Source organism: Diceros bicornis, chromosome 23 (genome assembly GCF_020826845.1).
Source record: "Diceros bicornis minor isolate mBicDic1 chromosome 23, mDicBic1.mat.cur, whole genome shotgun sequence".
Classification (NCBI taxonomy): domain Eukaryota; kingdom Metazoa; phylum Chordata; class Mammalia; order Perissodactyla; family Rhinocerotidae; genus Diceros; species Diceros bicornis.
This window is the reverse complement of record NC_080762.1, coordinates 43,010,741-43,029,624: the sequence shown is the minus strand read 5'-3', so window position 1 is coordinate 43,029,624 and position 18,884 is coordinate 43,010,741. Positions and strand designations below refer to the sequence as shown.

Sequence of the window (18,884 nt, the reverse complement as noted above, 5' to 3'; positions counted from 1 at the left end):
GTATGTGGGATGCGGCCCAAGCACGGCCAGAGAAGCAGTGCGTCGGTGCGCGCCCAGGATCCGAACCCAGGTCGCCAGCAGTGGAGCGCGCGCACTTAACCGCTAAACCAGGAGGCCAGCCCCTCCCCATTCTTTCTCACACAAAAGCTGGCATACCATGTACACTGCACTGTATTTTTTTTTCCTTAACACTATACCTTATAGATTACTCCATATAAGTACATAGACATCTTCTTCAGGAATTGCTTTTTTTTTTGGCAACAATTGCAGTTGGAAGTTCAAGCTCCATGAAACATGTACCTGTGTTACATTTCTTTGTTTCCTTTTAAAAAAATACTGATTCCTTCAGGTGACTTCTATTAGTATCCCAAATCGGCATTCATTGAGATCTTTCCAAGTGAATATTTTTAAACCAATCACTAATTTCTATCCAATGTAAAGTATTTAAGAGAGTACCAGTAAAATGAGAGGCTATGTAAGGACTTCAACAATAATGTCACTCTTTTCTGGATGGTAATTTTGGGGGAAACTTTTAATTATTTTTGAAGTATACCTGCTGTGTTCCCAATCAATATTTTATGATGAATGCCATCATTATGCACCCATGCTGAAAACCAATATTCAATCAATTTCTAAGTTTTGTCAATTTTATCTCCTAAATATTCTAAAATCTATCCCCTCCCTTACCTACCATCTCCTTCTGATCCTCATTTTCTATAACCTGGATCACTGTAAGAGCATCTCAAATCCTCCTTCTCAAGGCCAATGGATCTTAATAATGCAAATAAGATCATGACCACCCCAAGCTTAAAATGCTTCAGTGATCCCCATACCTCATCATTTAAAGGTAAATTCCAAGCTCTTTGACATATATATGGCCTTTCAAGGTCTGACCCCTGCCTCCCTCTCCAGCCTCACCTCGCACTTCATGCTCCAGCAACAATGAATACCTTGTGGTTGTGCACCTTCTACTCTTTCCCAGTCTCCACTACCTGGAATGCCTACCTGTCTGCCTAACTTCTCAGAAGCGAAGCTGGTTGGGGGAGAATCTAGGAAGCCAGCGTTCACCCAGAACCATATTCTTCCAAATAGGAGGCTTTTCGAAACATTTAAAAATATTAAGTTAATATGACAGTTGCCAGTTGTTAAAATGGAGGAAATGGCTAGGGATCAAGATCAAAATCAAGATCCCCAGACGAGGTAGCAGAGGAAGTCAACTTAATGCTTTACTTCCCCACCATTCAGTGGTGCAGGCTCCGTCTCCCGAGACTAGACGCTACTGGCACTTCTGGTTCCAGCAGGTTCTATAAGACAATTCAGATATCCTACCCTCTAAAAAGCTCTCTCTCTCTCTTCACTGGACTGGTAGCTCCTCCTCAAAGATCCCAACACCTTTGGCTAAGTTGTTTTCCTAGCATCCAGGAAAGCGTCTCAGGGCAAGGAACAGTGCTTACTCATTGTTATCGAGCCATTGCCCCGCACTATGTCTAGCACGCGGTTGATACTCAACAGAATTTATAGAATAAAGACTATAAATGACAGGATCTTCTCAGAGCTGGCTTTCTCTTTCATTAGAGAGCTTCTCCCAGACCCCTCCCCTACCTCCGCCAAGGTCCCGCCCCTTCCGTAGTAAAGCCCCGCCCCGTCTCCCTCCCCGCCAGCTCAGGCCCCGCCCCTTTTCCTTAAACCCCTAAGACGACTGCGGGAGTTTGGCGCCAACCGTGTTTTTTTCCCCCTCCCAAAGGCGGGAACTAGTTATGTGCGCCGGGACGTACCTTGCGTCTTATCTGATTGGCCACGGGCGCTCAATCCCGCCTCCACGTCCTGATTGCGCCCTGGCATTGGTGGAGATGCCAGGGAGATCTGGGTGTCGAGAAAGGAGCCCGGGCTGTCTTGGGCCAGGCGGGGCGGGTAAGTTGATGTAGGGGTCCGGTCCGCGCGGGGCTGCTAGGGAAGAGGCTCCATGGCATGGTAGTGCCCCGAGCGGAGGCCAGCGGCGTCTGGGGAGTCAAGGAGTCGAAGGGAGCGGCGGAGTCGGTGGCGGGGGTGGGGGGGCGCGCCTGATGTCCGGGGCCCGCAGGTATCTGCGTTCCCGCTGCCCGCGGGTGCAGCTCCTGGGCTCGCACTGGCGTTCCTCTGTGGTCCTTGGGTAGGCTCCAGGCGGGGGCTGGGAGCGAGCGCACGTAGGAAGTGCCCTTTCGATCGTTCCTCTCGCCCCTCCCCCCAAAAAACCAGTCTCATCTTGGAACGTAGTCTTAAAGGCTTTCGGATGGGATTCTCTGGAGGAATGGGTTTTTCCTAAGTGTCAGGTGGTCATTGGGGTTGGTTGTTTCCGGTGGTCATTGATGTTGGTTGTTTCGGAGACTGTTGTGCCCAGAGAAGTTATCTTGATCTCCCCAGCGCCTGGAACCATGCCTGACACACAGTAGGCCCTAACTCGGATGTTCGTGTAGAATTCGCAGAATCTCAGGATTTGTGCTTCAGGGATCAAGTTGGCGTTGACTGATTCTTGCCTGGTCTTTCCCATTCTCCATAGCTCCAGCTCCAAACTTTTTGCCTCTCCTCAAGACCCCTTCCCCATCTCACTCAGTGCCTCTTTGATTGGAGGGGGACAGAGATCCTCAGGGCAAGACTCTCCCCACCCGCACCCCAGTTATCTTTTAGCGTTTCTTGCCATTTTACAACAAGAGATGGCCCTCTTTCCAGAAAAAAAAATTATACTCTTTTCTCTAATGAAATTCTTGATTTTGTCATGTGGCTTTGGAGACAGAGCTGGGATCTAATTTAAGATCTGCGACTTACCAGCTATTTGACCTTGGGGCAAGTTTCTTAATCGTTTTTATCTGTTTCCTCATCTGTAAAACGGGAAAAAGAATAGTATGCATGTCCTAGGACTTTTGGGAGGATTTAAAATAAGTTAATAATCTATTTTGAACATTTAGGTCAGTACGTGGGACACAGTATTCAGTATATGTAGTGTTTCTTATTATTTTCCCCTTACATCTTCAGGAATCTTCTTGCAGTGTTAGATTTAACCTTTCCTATGAGCCTGAAAATATACTCTCCTGCTAAAAACTCTGGCTTTTTCCTGTTTTTCTCTGTAAATGCTTATTTCATTCCCTCAATTTTTTTTTTTAGAGAAAACTTCCTTTAGACTGTCTTTTTAAGACTTTGTCCTACCACAAAAGGCTAGGTGATCCTTCTCATCTGCTTTCCTTCACATCTGAATCTGTTGGAATCGTTCCTTGAAAGATTATGAGTGAGCTTGCAACTCTATTCTTTCCTTGTCGTGGTTCTCAACGTTTAAAATTTTGTCTCTACACTTTTCATGGGTGCAACACTCCTATCAGTAGCAACTCTCATTATATATTGAGATCCTTAATTGGGAGAAGGTGAGAGCAAGTGTGAAAAAGTCCCTCTTCCCAAGAGATTCTGATACATAATCCTTCCTCCCCTCCCTTCTCCCTTCCTTTCCAGGAGAATCACTGGCCTTTGTGATTTCAAGAGAGTAATCTCAACTATGCCAATTTTCTTGTCTTTGGTGCTACATACTCTAGTTTCCAGGAATCTATTAGATATGTTCACCTGGATGTCCTACAGATAATTCAGCACATCTTCTTTGGTTCTCCATTTCAGTTGAAAGCATGACTACCTTATTATCAAAGCTAGGAACTTCAGAGTTGTCTTTAATAAGTTGGGAATTTCATTAATTCAACAAATATTTTTTTTATTACCTACCAACCTGCCAGGCCCTGTGCTGAGAGCTGGGGATACAATGGTGAACAGAACAGAGACAGTCCTGGTCTTCGTGAAGCTTACAGTCCAGTGGGTGAGATGGATGTTTCTCCAGGAATCCCACAAAAATGTAATCAGAAACTGAAGAGAGGCCATGTAGAGAAAGGACACAGAGGTATAAGAATATATAACAGAGGGTCTGACCTAGTGGAGATGGAGAGTAGCCAGGGAAGGCTCAAACATTACCTAAACCAAAGTACCAAAGATGAGTTAAGTGAAGGTAGAGCATTGAGGAAAGAGCACTCCCTGCAGAGGCCCTGTCGTGAGTGGGAACAAACAGCATGTTCAAGGAGCTGAAAGACGGGCAATATGATCAGAGCAAAGACTACTAAGGAATGGGGGAGAATGATGCAGACTAACACCAGGGGGTTAGTGGAGGCCAGGTCACTCAGGGCTTTGTAAGCAGAATTGTGACGAAATTTGTTTTTTAACCTAAAATCAGCAGGAAACACTGAAGGCTTTTAAGCAGAGGAGGGAACATGATCAGATTTGCAATTTTGAAAGACAGCTCAGGCTGTGGTTTTGAAGTGGTCAGGAGTGGACATTTGAATATACTTTCCATTAAATCTTTTTGATTCTGCCACAGAAATCTCTGAGATCTGCTTCTTGTCTTTATTCCACTACTGGTAACTTAGTCACACCCCTCATCCTCTCCTGCATTGTTTTAATAGTCTTTTCTATCTCCCTTGCCACTAATGTTTTCTGTACTCTTCTTGCTTGAGTTAAATTTCTGAAATGCACATTTGATCATGATATTCCTCTGCTTTAAAAACCTTCAGTGGTTTCCCCATTCCCTGCTGGATGAAATCTAAGTATGTTAATTGTGTAATATATCACCTGACTTTTCTAAAACCTCATTTCTCACATTCTAATCCATGGGTATTCACACCCAGAGTTGCTTGTGAGCTCATAGATAGATGTGGGGAGATGGTGTCAAGAACTGTGTTTGCAAACAGGAACTCAGTTTCACTGAACCTTAGGATTTTGGAAACCTTGGGATAGTGAGTGATGGGGCTAGAAAGGTAGGTGCCAACGTATATCAGGTAAAGAGTTTGGACTTATTCAGTAGACATTGGAAAGTAATGGAAAGCAGGAAGTGATATGAGCAGGATTGCTTTAGAAGAACTAACCCAGCAGTTGTGTGTAGCATGTATTTGGAGAGAGGAGATAATTAGATAGCTATAGTGGGAGCCTGAAACAAATTCAGATGGCAAGAACAAAGATAAATGGGAGAAACGTTGCAAAGTAGCGTTAGTAGGCTGTGAGGGGATGCTAGTGCTACTCAAGGAAGTAGAGATGTCAGGAGGGGACAGATGTTGATGGGAAGATGATCTTTTTTGGTTTTAGACTTGGTGAGCTTGAACTTACAGGAATGCATTTACTTTATTAACTTTAGCATCTTATTACTGACTCTTGGTTTGTGTTTTAGTACAAACAGTTCCTCATTTTCAAGCACTCTGAGGGGGCAGCAGAGGAGTCTGTCATTCTGATCTGGTACCCTTGTTGTGGCACTACTTGCTCTTTATCCTCTACCTCCTTGTGTTTGCCCATCAAGTGTTTAACCCAAAGAGATAAATTTTGCTTTTCAGTTGTAGAAAATAAGATATTGATGTCCAGGAGTTCATCGCCTTAGGAAAATATTCAGATACATTTTTATAAGTGCCCAGTAGCATTTAGAGCTAGTTCGGTGTTGTTGAAATTGTGGTAACCACAGTTCTGTGAAATCCTCTCCGTGAACTTTTCATGGTAAATGAGACTGTAAGATAAATTTGTGTTGTTTAAGCTGCTAAGTTTGTGGTAATTTGTTAGAGCAGCAGTAGGAAACTAATACACTCACTCACACTATGCATATTTCACGTACTCAATAGACACATGTGGCTAGTAGTTACCATATTGGACAGCTCAGATATAGAACATTTTTATCATCATAGAAAGTTCTACTGGACAGCGCTGGTCTAAAATAGTTCTCAAAGTGTGGTCCGTGGACCAGCAGCATGACCTGGGAACTTTTTAGAAATGCAAATTCTCAAGTCTCACCCCAGACCTATGGAATCAGAAACTTTGGGGACAGAGCCCATCAATCTTGTGTTTTAACTTCTCCAGCTGTTCCTGATGCATGCTAAAGTCTAAGAACAACTTAGAAAGCAAATGATTGCAATAGAGGTTGCTCAGTGCAATAATGATGTGTTCAGCGTGTCAGTAGAATAAGGGAATGGGGATTAATTATGTCTGTAGAAAAGGATCTTCTCTTTTATGGTAACTGGGTTTGGGAAGGACATGAGCAGTCCAGGTAAGGAAACAGAATGAGCAAGATATTTTGGAATTGAAGTACATGGCACATTTTAGGAACTGCAGGTACAGACATTTCTGCTCTAATATTGTATGCATTCTTGAAAAACTTTTAGTTCTGCGACTCACTGAAACAGGGTTTGTGGGAAAAATAGAGGCAGAATACTCAAAACCTATCTACCTGTGTTACTAGAACACCAACAGGAACAATAACAATTTTAATTAAATATTGACGTAGTTGAGAAGACATGTTAAATTCCTAATAGATAAATATCTGTCTTTTTCTCAAGAAAAAAGAAAGATAAAGATAGCTTGATGGAATGAAGAATAAGGAATGATTGAGGCTGTTGAGTTGTGGAGACAGGAACAGAGGGACATAAACATCAGAGGTTGTATGTGCAGAGGCAGTTGCAGATTTTATGTGAAATGTTGTGATGGGTGGATGGTTGGAGCCAGAGCCAGACTGGATGACTCTGGCTCACTGCCTTATGTTAGGGTCCCCTCACCCCCTACAAAGATTGAGGAAAACCATGCTTACGCTCTTGCAGGACAAAGCCTGTTGCTGTACTGAGACGAGGAGAGAGGAGTGATGGGCATCTAGGGTAAGGGCATAATATACAGGACTAGATTCCTTCAGGGCTTTCTGCCTTTAGCTGCTGTTAATTAATGGTGCAAAACTTTAACATCCTGGGAAGAACCCTGTCTGAACCAACATAATTTCTGCTTTATACTGACATCATTTCTCTATTTCTGAATATATGTGCTAACTTGCATTATAGAAACATGTGCTGTGGTGGTACAGAATCTATGGTGTGACTGACTAGAGTAGATGAGGGGAGCAGCGTGAGATAGTTAGAAAAGTAGTAGATATTTCTGGAAAGGACTTGAACTACACAGGCTAGACATGAACAGGATTAATTTTGATTTTAGTGTGGAAAATGGTAAAACTATTTGTAGGATGGAAACCAGCTATGAGACTTTTATAATAATTTTTTTTATTGAGGTACCATTGGTTTATAACATTATATAAATTTCAGGTGTACATCATTATATTTTGATTTCTGTGTAGACTACATCATGTTCACCTCCCAAAGACTAATTGCAGTCACCATACACATGTGCCCTGTTACCCGTTTTGCCCTCCTCACTTCCCGCTTCCCTCTGATAACCACCAATCTAATCTCTATATCTGTGTGTTTATTTGTTGTTGTTTTTATCTTCCACTTATGAGTGAAATCATATAGTATGGTATTTGACTTTTTCTGGCTGACTTATTTTGCTTAGCATAATACACTCACATTCCATCCATGTTATCACAAATGGCAAGATTTCATCTTTTTTTGGTGGCTAAGTACTATTCCATTGTGTATATATACCACATCTTCTTTATCCATTCATCTATCAATGGGCATTTAGGTTGTTTCCCAGTCTTGGCTATTGTGAATAGTGCTGCAGTGAACATAAGGGTAAAAATATCTTTTCCTATTTGTGTGTTTGTGTTCTTTGGATAAATACCCAGAAGTGGAATAGCTGGATCATATGTTCTATTCTTAATTTTTTGAGAAATCTCTGTACTGTTTTCCATAGTGGCTGCACCAGTTTACATTCTCACCAGCAGTGTATGAGGGTTCCCTTTTCTCCACATCCTCTCCAACACTTGTTATTTCTTGTTTTGCTAATTTTAGCCCGTCTGACAGGCGTGAGGTGATATCTCGTAGTTTTGATTTGCATTTCCCTAATAGTGATGTTGAACATCTTTTCATGTGTCTGTTGCCCATCTGTTTGTCTTCTTTGGAAAGATGTCTGTTCAGATCCTTTGCCCAGTTTTTATTTTATTTATTTATTTATTTATTTTTATTTTTTTATTTTTTTACCTTCATTCTTTTTTTTTTTTTAATTTTTTGTTTATTGCAGTAACATTGGTTTATAACATTGTAAAAATTTCAGGTGTACATCATTGTACTTCTATTTCTGCATAGATTACATCATGTTCACCACCAAAATACTAATTACAACCCATCACCACACACATGTACCGAATTATCCCTTTCACCCTCCTCCCTCCCCCCTTCCCCTCTGGTAACCACCAATCCAATCTCTGTCTCTATGTGTTTGTTTATTGTTGTATTATCTACTACTTAATGAAGGAAATCATACGGTATTTGACCTTCTCCCTCTGACTTATTTCACTTTGCATTATACCCTCAATGTCCATCCATGTTGTCACAAATGGCTGGATTTCATCGTTTCTTATGGCTGAGTAGTATTCCATTGTGTATATATACCACAGCTTCTTTATCCATTCATCCGTTGATGAACACTTAGGTTGCTTCCAAGTCTTGGCTATTGTGAATAACACTGCAATGAACACAGGGGTGCATGTACCTTTACAAATTGGTGCTTTCAAGTTCTTTGGATAAATACCCAGCAGTGGAATAGCTGGATCATATGGTAGTTCTATCCTTGATTTTTTGAGGAATCTCCATACTGTTTTCCATAGTGGCTGCACCAGTTTGCCCTCCCACCAGCAGTGTATGCGAGTTCCCTTCTCTCCACATCCTCTCCAACACAGGTTGTTTCCTGTCTTGTTAATTATAGCCATTCTGACGGGCGTGAGGTGATATCTCATTGTAGTTTTGATTTGCATTTTCCTGATGGTTAATGATTTTGAACATCTTTTCATGTGTCTGTTGGCCATCTGTATATCTTCTTTGGAGAAATGTCTGTTCAGGTCTTTTGCCCATTTTTTAATTGGGTTGGTAGTTTTTTTGTTGGTGAGATGCATGAGTTCTTTATATATTTTGGAGATTAAGCCCTTATCAGAAGTATGGTTTGCAAATATCTTCTCCCAATTGTTAGATTGTCTTTTCGTTTTGTTGATGGTTTCCTTTGCTGTGCAGAAGCTTTTTAGTTTGATGTAGTCCCATTTGTTTATTTTTTCTATTGTTTCTCTTGCCCCGTCGGACGAGGTGTTTGAAAAGATGTTGCTAAGACCGATGTCGAAGAGCGTACTGCCTATGTTTTCTTCTAGAAGTTTCAGTTTCAGGTCTTACATTCAAGTCTTTAATCCATTTGGAGTTAATTTTTGTGTATGGTGTAAGGTAAGGGTCTACTTTCAGTTTTTTGCATATGGCTATCCAGTTTTCCCAACACCATTTGTTGAAGAGACTTTCTTTTCCTCATTGTATGTTCTTGGCTCCTTTGTCAAAGATTAGCTGTCCATAGATGTGTGGGTTTATTTCTGGGCTTTCGATTCTATTCCATTGATCTGTGTTTCTGTTTTTGTGCCAGTACCATGCTGTTTTGGTTACTATAGCTTTGTAGTATATTTTGAAATCAGGGAGTGTGATACCTCCAGCTTTGTTCTTTTTTCTCAGGATTCCTTTACCTATTCGGGGTCTTTTGTTGTTCCATATAAATTTTAGGATTCTTTGTTCTATTTCTGTGAAAAATGTTGTTGGAACTTTGATAGGGATTGCATTGAATCTATAGATGGCTTTAGGAAGTATGGTCATCTTAACTATATTAATTCTTCCAATCCAAGAGCACGGAATATCTTTCCATTTCTTTGTGTCTTCTTCAATTTCTTGCAGCAATGTTTTATAGTTTTCGGTGTACAGATCTTTCACCTCTTTGGTTAAGTTTATTCCTAGGTATTTTATTCTTTTTGTTGCAATTGTAAATGGGATTGTATTCTTAATTTCTCTTTCTGCTACTTCGTTGTTAGTGTACAGAAATGCAACTGATTTTTGTATGTTGATTTTGTATCCTGCAACTTTACCATATTCGTTTATTACTTCTAAAAGTTTTCTGGTGGATTCTTTAGGGTTTTCTATATATAAAATCATGTCATCTGCAAATAGTGACAGTTTCACTTTTTCCTTTCCAATTTGGATCCCTTTTATTTCTTTCTCTTGCTTGATTGCTCTGGCTAGGACTTCCAGTACTATGTTAAATAGGAGTGGTGACAGTGGGCATCCTTGTCTGGTTCCTGTTCTTAGAGGGATAGCTTTCAGTTTTTCACCATTGAGGATGATATTAGCTGTGGGTTTCTCATATATGGTCTTTATTATGTTGAGGTACTTTCCTTCTATACCCATGTTATTCAGAGTTTTTATCATAAATGGATGCTGTATCTTGTCAAATGCTTTCTCTGCATCTATTGAGATGATCATGTGATTTTTATTCTTCATTTTATTAATGTGGTGTATTACGTTGATTGATTTGCGAATGTTAAACCATCCCTGCATCCCTGGAATAAATCCCACTTGATAATGGTGCCCAGTTTTTAATTGGCTTGTTTTTTTGTTGTCGACAGGACTTATAATAATTTAATTGAGAAATAATTATATCTGAAACTGGAACCATGACTGTGAGTTGGAAGAAGACATTAAATTTGAGAGACTTAAAAATAAAATCACTAAGAAGTTGTGACTAGGGCCGGCCCCGTGGCTTGGCAGTTGGTTGCGCGCGCTCTGCTGCTGGCGGCCCGGGTTCGGATCCCGGGCGTGCACTGATGCACCGCTTCTCCAGCCATGCTGAGGCCACGTCCCACATACAGCAACTGGAAGGATGTGCAGCTATGACATACAACTATCTACTGGGGCTTTGGGGGAAAAAATAAATAAATAAAATTAAAAAAAAAAAGACAAAAAAAACAAAAAAGTTGTGACTACTTGAAAATGAGTGTGGAGATAAGGAAAGAGTCAAAGATAGTGGAAGCTTGTAGCTTGAGAGTGAATTGAGGCAGGAAATGATTGTTGAGACTTCCTATATCCAGGCATTTACCCTGTTTGCTTTCTTCCATCATTATGCCTTATATAAACATTCTTTTCATTCTCACTGGCTCCATCTTGGGTTAAGTCTTATCATGGACTCTTATAGCAGCCTCCTTCCCAGTTTCTTTTCCTATACTTTTGTCTTTCTAGTTCATTCCACACATTAATCTTCCTATTTCATTTCTAATGTTTCTAACTCAAAAACCTTCTGTGCTCCTGTCTTCTGAAAGTTCAAGACCAGATTCCTTGGTTTGACATTTACTGTCTTCTGTTTGACTCGGATGAAATTTGTCAGTCTTATCTCCCAATCCTGTTCTACCTGAGGTCCATTCCGACTAGGCTGTTTTATTTATAGTTCTCCATATATGCCTTTCCTCCAAGATTGGTGGTGTTCTAATTTGGAATCTACACATCACAGATACCTCTCATTCCTCCGTTGATAAGCAAGTCCTTCCTCTGTAAAGCAAGTCATCGGCAATGTGTATGCTTTTATTCTCCACACATCTTTGCCAACATTTGAGAGTGGATAGTGGCTACAAGAGGGCACAAGGAGTCCTTCTAGGGTGCTGGTAATGATCTATTCCTTGATCTGAGTGGTAGTTACATGGATGTGTTCAGTTTGTGAAAAATCAAAAGACTGTATTATGATTTATGCTTTTTTCTGTATTTATGTTATACTTCAATAAAAAGTTTACTCCCTTCCCATCAAAATAAAAAATGTCCTGACTGCTAGGTCCTTTGCACTTCAATTTGAATTTTATGGTCAGCTTGTTAAATTTGACTGGAATTGCTCTGAGTTTATAGGTAAAGTTGGAGAGAATTGCCAACTTTGATATTGAGTTTTCCTATATATGATTGAGATATATGAGGTAGACTGCCTGTTTTTGTAAATAAAGTTTTATTAGAACACAGCCACACCTATTTGTTTACACGTTGTTTGTGGTTGCTTTGGAGCTGCAGTGGCAGAGTTAAGTAGTTGTGACAGACCAGATGGCCTGTAAACATAAAATATTTACTTTCTGGCTGTTGAAGAAGAAAAGGTTTCTAGACCAATGGTTTAGATCTTTTGTTATTTTCTCCATAAAGGTCTTGCACAGTTTGTATTAGATTAATTCCTATGTACCTTATGGTTTTGTTGTTGTTGTAAATAATATCTTTTTATCAGTTATGTTTTAAAACTGTTTGCTATCATGTAGGAAAGCTATTGCTTTTTGTATATTAATCTTACATTCAGCAACTTTGAGAAACTCTTATTAGTTCTAATAATTTGCAGATTTTCTACAAAGGTGATCCTAGTGTGAATGTCAGCTTTGTTTCTTCCTTTCCAGTTCTATCTCATTTCATGTCTTACACTTCTTTCAAATGAAAGCAAACTTGATTTTAAAGATGTTTCTAGGGTTTCACCATCATGTATGATGTATAATGTGAGGATTTTTTTCAGTAGAAATATATCTTTTATTAGTTTAAGAAAGATTCTTTCACGGGGCTGGCCCCGTGGCTTAGCAGTTAAGTGCGCGCTCCACTGCTGGCGGCCTGGGTTCGGGTCCCAGGCTCGGATCCCAGGTGCGCACCGACGCACTGCTTCTCCGGCCATGCTGAGGCCGTGTCCCACATACAGCAACTAGAAGGATGTGCAGCTATGACATACAACTATCTACTGGGGCTTTGGGGGAAAAAATAAAAAAAAAAAGATTCTTTCTTAAACTTCCATAAACTCCAAGTTTGCTAAGAGTTAGTGTTGAATTTTATCATGCTCTTTCTGTGCAGATGTTAAGATGATCATATTTTTTCTTCTCTAATCTAATATGATGAAATATACTGGTTATCTTTTTATTAATAGACTCTATTTGTTAGAACAGTTTTAGATTTACAGAAAAATTGACAAGTACAGAGAATTTCCACCTGTCACCCTACACCCCACCAGTTTTCCCCGTTGTTAATACATTATATTACATTAGTATGATACATTTCTTATAATTAAGAACCAACATTGATACATTATTATTAACTACAGCTCATAGTTTATTCAGATTTCCTTCATTTTCACCTAATGTCCATGCTTTTTCTGTTCCAGGACACCATGTTACATTGAGCTGTCATGTCTTCTTAGGCTCCTCTTGACTGTGACATTTTCTCCCGTTCCTTGTTTTTGATGTTCATGATAGTTTTGAGGAGTACTAATCACGTATATTGTAGGATACCCTTCTATTAGAATTTGTCTGATGTTTATGTCCTCATTAGACTGAGGCTGTGGGTTTTGGGGAAGATCATATAAAGTGCCATTTTCATCACATCGTATCAAGAGTACATACTAGCAACATGATTTATGACTGTTGATGTTGACTTGATCATCTGACTGAAGTAGTGTTTATCAAGTTTTTTCACTGTAAAAATACCCGCCCCACCCCCTCATTCCATACTCTCCTCTTTGGAAGGAAGTCACTGTGCACAGCCCATATTTGAGGAGAGGGAAATTATTCCCTGCCTGTTTTAGAGTTGAATATCTCCATAATTTATTTGGAATTGTGCATAGGAGATTTCTCTCTTCTCCTCCCTTTACTAATTTACTCGTATCAGTATGGTCTCATATATATTTATTTTATACTTTGGGTTATAAACCAATACTTCTTTAATTTGTTGATCTAATTGTTCCAGCTTTGGCTGTTGGGAGCCCTTTCATTTGGTTCCAGTGCCCCTTTGACATACACCTCCATCAAATTTTTTTGGACACTTCCTTACTTTCTTGCACTATAAGATTCATCTTGTTCTTGCACTATAAGAGTCATCACGTTCATCTTGTGTCTTTCCTGCCCTGTCTTAGAATCAACCATTCATTGATTAAATTAAATGTATGTTCTTACTGATATCTTCAACTCTAATCCATTATCACAGGGATCAGTCTAGCCTGTTCTCTTGCTTTTCTGTAACCTTCCACTTCAATACAGATGGTCTCCAACTTACAATGGTTCAACTTAAAATTTTTCAACTCTGCGATAGTGTGAAAGCAATACACATTCAGTAGAAACCGTACTTCAAATTTTGAATTTTGATCTTTTCCCAGGCTAGCGATACACAGTCTGATACTCGCTTGTGATACTGGGCAGCGGCAGCTCCCAATCAGCTGCGTGATCACAAGGGTAAACAACTGATACACTTAGACCCATTCTGTTTTTCACTTTCAGTACAATAGTCAATAAATTACATGAGATATTCAATACTTTACTATAAAATAGGCCTTGTGTTAGATTATTTTGCCCAACTGTAGGCTAATGTAAGTGTTCTCTGAGCGTGTTTAAGGTAGGTGGGGCTAAGCTATGGTGTTCAGTAGGTTAGGGGTGTTAAATGCATTTCAGCTTAACAATATTTTCAACTTATGATGAACAATATTTTCAACTTATGATAGATTTATCGGGATGTAACCCCATCGTAAGTTGAGAAAGATCTGTAATGAGAAACTTGGCTCCCACCATCTATCATCTATTTACTTAAATTGTTCAGTTCCAATATACATGTATTAACAGTATCAGAACTGTTAACCATACCCCACTGGGAAGCAACTTTATCAACTAGAGGACAGTGTTTATGCTAATTGATTTTTTTAATGTTATACCATCCTTGCATTTTTGGGATAAGTCTCACTTGTTTGTAGTGTATTTTTGTTTTTGTATTTTGTTTAGTGTCTTGCTGGATGCAATTGGCTGTTTTTTTTCTTTAGGCTATTTCTATGTTCATAAGAAAGATTGACCTATAGTTTTCCTGTCTTGTAATTTTCCTATTTTGTCCTGTCTTTGCCCAGTTTTGATGTCTAGACTGTACTAACCTTATAAAATTATTTGTCTCTTAGCCTTTTTTTTCTCTTTCTGTTGTCTGGAATAGATTACGTTTTATCTGTTCTTTGAAAGTATGATAGAATTTACCTGTAAAACTGTCTGGGCTTAGTCGTTTCTTTATGAATGAGTTAACTACTATCTCAAATTATTTAATCATCCTAGATATGTCTATGTTTTCTATTTCTTCTTGAGTCAGTTTTGGCCAGTTACATTTTTCTAAAAATCTGTCAATTTCATTGAGCTTTCGATAGTATTATGTTAATAACTTAGTCTTTGCTGTGTATGAAGCTGTCACTGCTTTATCATTCCTAATATTTATGCCTTCTTTCTTTTTCTTGATTAGTTATGCCTATTTAATTTGTCCTTTCAAAGAGCCAGCATTTATTGTTATTCATCTTTGTAGTGTTTATATCAATTTCGGTTTATATTAATTCTGTTCTTTATATTAATTTCTGTTCTTTATGTGTTTCTTTCTTTGGGTTTACTTTGTTCTTTTTTTTTGTGAGGAAGATCAGCACTGAGCTAACATCTGTGCCAATCCTCCTCTTTTTCCTGAGGAAGACTGGCCCTGGGCTAACATCTGTGCCCATCTTCCTCCACTTTATATGGGACGCCGCCACAGCATGGCCTGACAAGCGGTGCGTTGGTGCGTGCCGAGGATCTCAACCCCGGGCCGCCAGCAGTGGAGCGCGTGCACTTAACTGCTACGCCATGGGGCCAGCCCCTGTTCTTTTTCTAACTTTTATTTTTTTTTTGCTATACAATAAACATTTATTAGACCTTTTTCTAACTTCTTGAGTTGGGTGATGACCTCATTAATATTTTGTCTTTTTTTCCTATATATTTATTTAATGCTGTAACTTTTCCTCTGAAAGTACTATTTTGATTGTATCCCACAAATTTTATTATGGTGTGTTCATTGTTACTTCTGTTTTCTCAGTTTCCATTAATATTTATTCTTTGACCTATGTTTTTAAATTTTCAAAGGAACTGGGAAATTTGAAAGTGCGTTGTTATCTTCTAGTTTTATTGGTCTTGACAAAAGCACTTCTGTGATATTTATTGAAACTTGCTCTGTCATGATATATAGTAAATTTTTATAAATGCTTGAAAGTAATATAAGTTCTCTTAATTGTTCCATGCAAGGATATAAAATCATCAGATCAAACCTGTCTATTTTGTATTCAGAGCTATATCTTTAAATTTCTTTAACTGCTTGATCAGCAGAGAAAAGTGTGTTAAAATCTCTATTGTGACTGTTTACCTGTATCAGACAGGGTCCCATCAGGATGCAAAAACTACACAGTAACTTGAAAAGAGAAAGCTTAGTGTATAGAATTATTAACAGAAGGTTGGACTAACTGGGAATTGGTTAATAAGAGTTGAAGATAACTCTAAAGATCATAGGAATAACAGCTGTAGGGAGCAGCCACCACCTCTACGGTTGAGATAGATCATCCTAAGAAGAGCTGTCTTCCCCTTCATTAGAAAGAGCATGGCTGGGGCTAACTGAATGGTGAAGTTGTTAAGTGCTTTGCTGGTGACAGTGCTTTGAATCTGGCAGAGGAGGTGCATAGGGAGCTCCTGGATGGTGCTGGCTGTCAAATGCTGTGGGATCCAAGAGTTGGAGAAGCTGCCTTCTCCATGAGCCTAGCAGGAGCAAGCTGTGTCCTTTGTAATGGAAACCTCATTTATAGGAGGCAAGCATGTAGAAAAATTGTGCCCTGCAGGAGCCTACTGCTGGAGAAACTGTCTGCTGCAGGAACTGAATGCTGGAGGAAGCATGCTCTGTAGGAGCCTGGCTAGCCAGGCACACTGAAGCTAGGAAGAGAAACCTCCTTCCTTGGCAGTGTCCCTCCAGCAGTCTCTGATGACAAAGCTTAACATTGTGCCGATTAGCAAAGCAAAAGTATTTACAAGGCCCACTTCCATTATCACAGAAGGGTGGATTTGGAATTGAGAGGCAAAGTTGCCACAGTTCCTTTAACTTTATATGTGTACATAGCGAGAAACCACATATATAACTTCTTTTGATGACTTCTTTATACTATTATATTTATTATTCTCAGAAATAATTTTGAAGAACTTTTAATGCAACATACGATGTGACTAAGAAAAGAGCAGTAACTGTCTTAAATTTATAAGTAATTTTTAAAAAATACCTTCGGTGGTGGGAGGCTTAGAGATTAAGGTGTGGAGACAATGGTCCTGCAAACAATTGGAGAAAAATTTAAGACAGATGAGGGACAAAAGATCCAGGATTTGTGAGGTCTTTTTTATTTATTTCCCAGTTTTAACTTACTAGGCCAAGTAGAATCTTTTTTTTTGTTTTCTTTTTAAGTAATACCTGCCAGTAGTAAAAACTAAAGCTGTGTGAAGCAATATGCAATGAAAACTTTGGTCTATTTGATCTCTGTTTAACCAAATCATTAGATTAGCTGATTTCCATTCGGTAAAAAACCCGTTGACTGATGCTTCCCACTCCACATGACAGTTTATAGCTAGTAGTAGATTACTGTGATGAAGCCTATGAGTTCCTGCTCCACCAGTTGAGTTTTGCTTAACCAAGAGTCAGTTGTGTTATTTGCCAAATATGATTATGCTGTTTGTACTTTTTGTTATTATGGTAGTCTATATTATAGCAGAGTTAATTAATCATATCAGCTAATTGGAAAAAATGTTGGCATGGGGAATGTGGGGAATAAAAAAGATATATACCTTAATTTTATTTAAAGGAATAACATAAATTTTTTGTGTGTGTGTGAGGAAGATCGACCCTGAGCTATCATCTGCCAATCCTCCTCTTTTTGCTGAGGAAGACTAGCCCTGGGCTAACATCCATGCCCATCCCGCCACAGCATGGCTTGACAAGTGGTGCGTCGGTGCGCGCCCGGGATCCGAACCGGTGAACCCCAGGCCGCCACAGCATAGTGCATGCATTTAACCGCTTGCGTCACCGGGCCGGCCCCGGGAATAACATAAATTTTATCTCTTGTGGTAGAACCGTGACCTTTTCTTTGAATGTGAATCCAGTGATTAGAGTTCTGACTTTTTTCTTGCATAAATCATACCCATAAGACATTAGTTATGATTTTCAGCACTTTTTTCATTAAAGTGGAGTAAGAACTTAGATACTTGTGAATCAGTCTGCGTACAGACTAGATTTTTCTCTTCCAGTATTTTGGATTATCTACTCCTCAGTTGATTTGACAAGCAGTTGTGTATGTGTCTTGCTACTTACCTTTGAGTCTTTAATTTTATTTATTTATTTATTTTCCCTCAAAGCCCCAGTAGATAGTTGTATGTCATAGCTGCACATCCTTCTAGTTGCTGTATGTGGGACGCAGCCTCAGCATGGCCAGAGAAGCGGTGCGTCCGTGCGTGTCCGGGATCCGAACCCCGGGCCGCCAGCAGCGGAGTGCGCACACTTAACCGCTAAGCCACGGGGCCGGCCCTACCTTTGAGTCTTTGCAAAGCATTCAACCTGATTTTCACTGGAAAATTACCCTTTGGTAATGTAATCTTTCATCATACTATTATTCAGAAAAATAAGGAAACAAACATAATTGGATTTGGTAATAAATGTACCTGGCTCTTGGTAAGTGTATGTTTCAATTGGTGGGAGCAGAAGTGTGCAGACAGTTACCCTTAATGACCCTCAGTAGCCACAATGGCCATAGTTCATTGACCATAGGCAACATTGATCAAGTTTTACTGGCAGAATGGAGAATGTCAGATAAGCCAGATTTTTTTTAACTATTTTGGATTCTTATGTTGCTTCCAGTCTTGCCACTATAAACAGCACTGCATTGAATATTCTTGTACGTACATTTTTGTAACCATGTGCTTGTATATCTGTAGAATAAATTACTAGATATGAAATTGTTGGGTCAAAGAGTATTTAAAACTTGATAGCTATTGCCAAATTGTCTCCATATGGCTTATACCACTATACATTTAAGTGATATATGAGAGTACTTCTTTTCCCACACCTTTACCAACCTAGTGTAGTATCAAACTCTTTGCTGTTTGCCTGTCTTACTATCTTATTTGTGAAAACGTGTGTCTGGAGTCCCCAAGACCACTCCCAGGTTTGGTTATTTGCTAAGAGGACTCACAGAAGTCACCATATAGTTGTACTTATTTAGTGTGATAGTTGGCTTATTTTAGTATAAAAGTTAATTATTTTGGT

General features: G+C 39.4%; 1 protein-coding gene across 4 annotated transcripts in view; it reads left to right on the top strand.

Moving 5' to 3' along the window:
- Window positions 1–1,846: 1,846 nt before the first annotated feature.
- The window catches only part of CASP8AP2 (caspase 8 associated protein 2), a 44,159-nt gene continuing 27,121 nt past the window's right edge, over window positions 1,847–18,884 (top strand). For 3 of the 4 annotated variants that reach the window (XR_009223561.1, XM_058566627.1, XM_058566625.1), the window contains exon 1: window positions 1,847–1,911. The gene's annotated coding sequence lies outside the window, so the exon portion shown is untranslated. Of the gene's footprint in view, window positions 1,912–15,772; window positions 18,205–18,884 lie in introns of those variants that run through there. The other variant, XM_058566626.1, reaches the window with a different exon arrangement.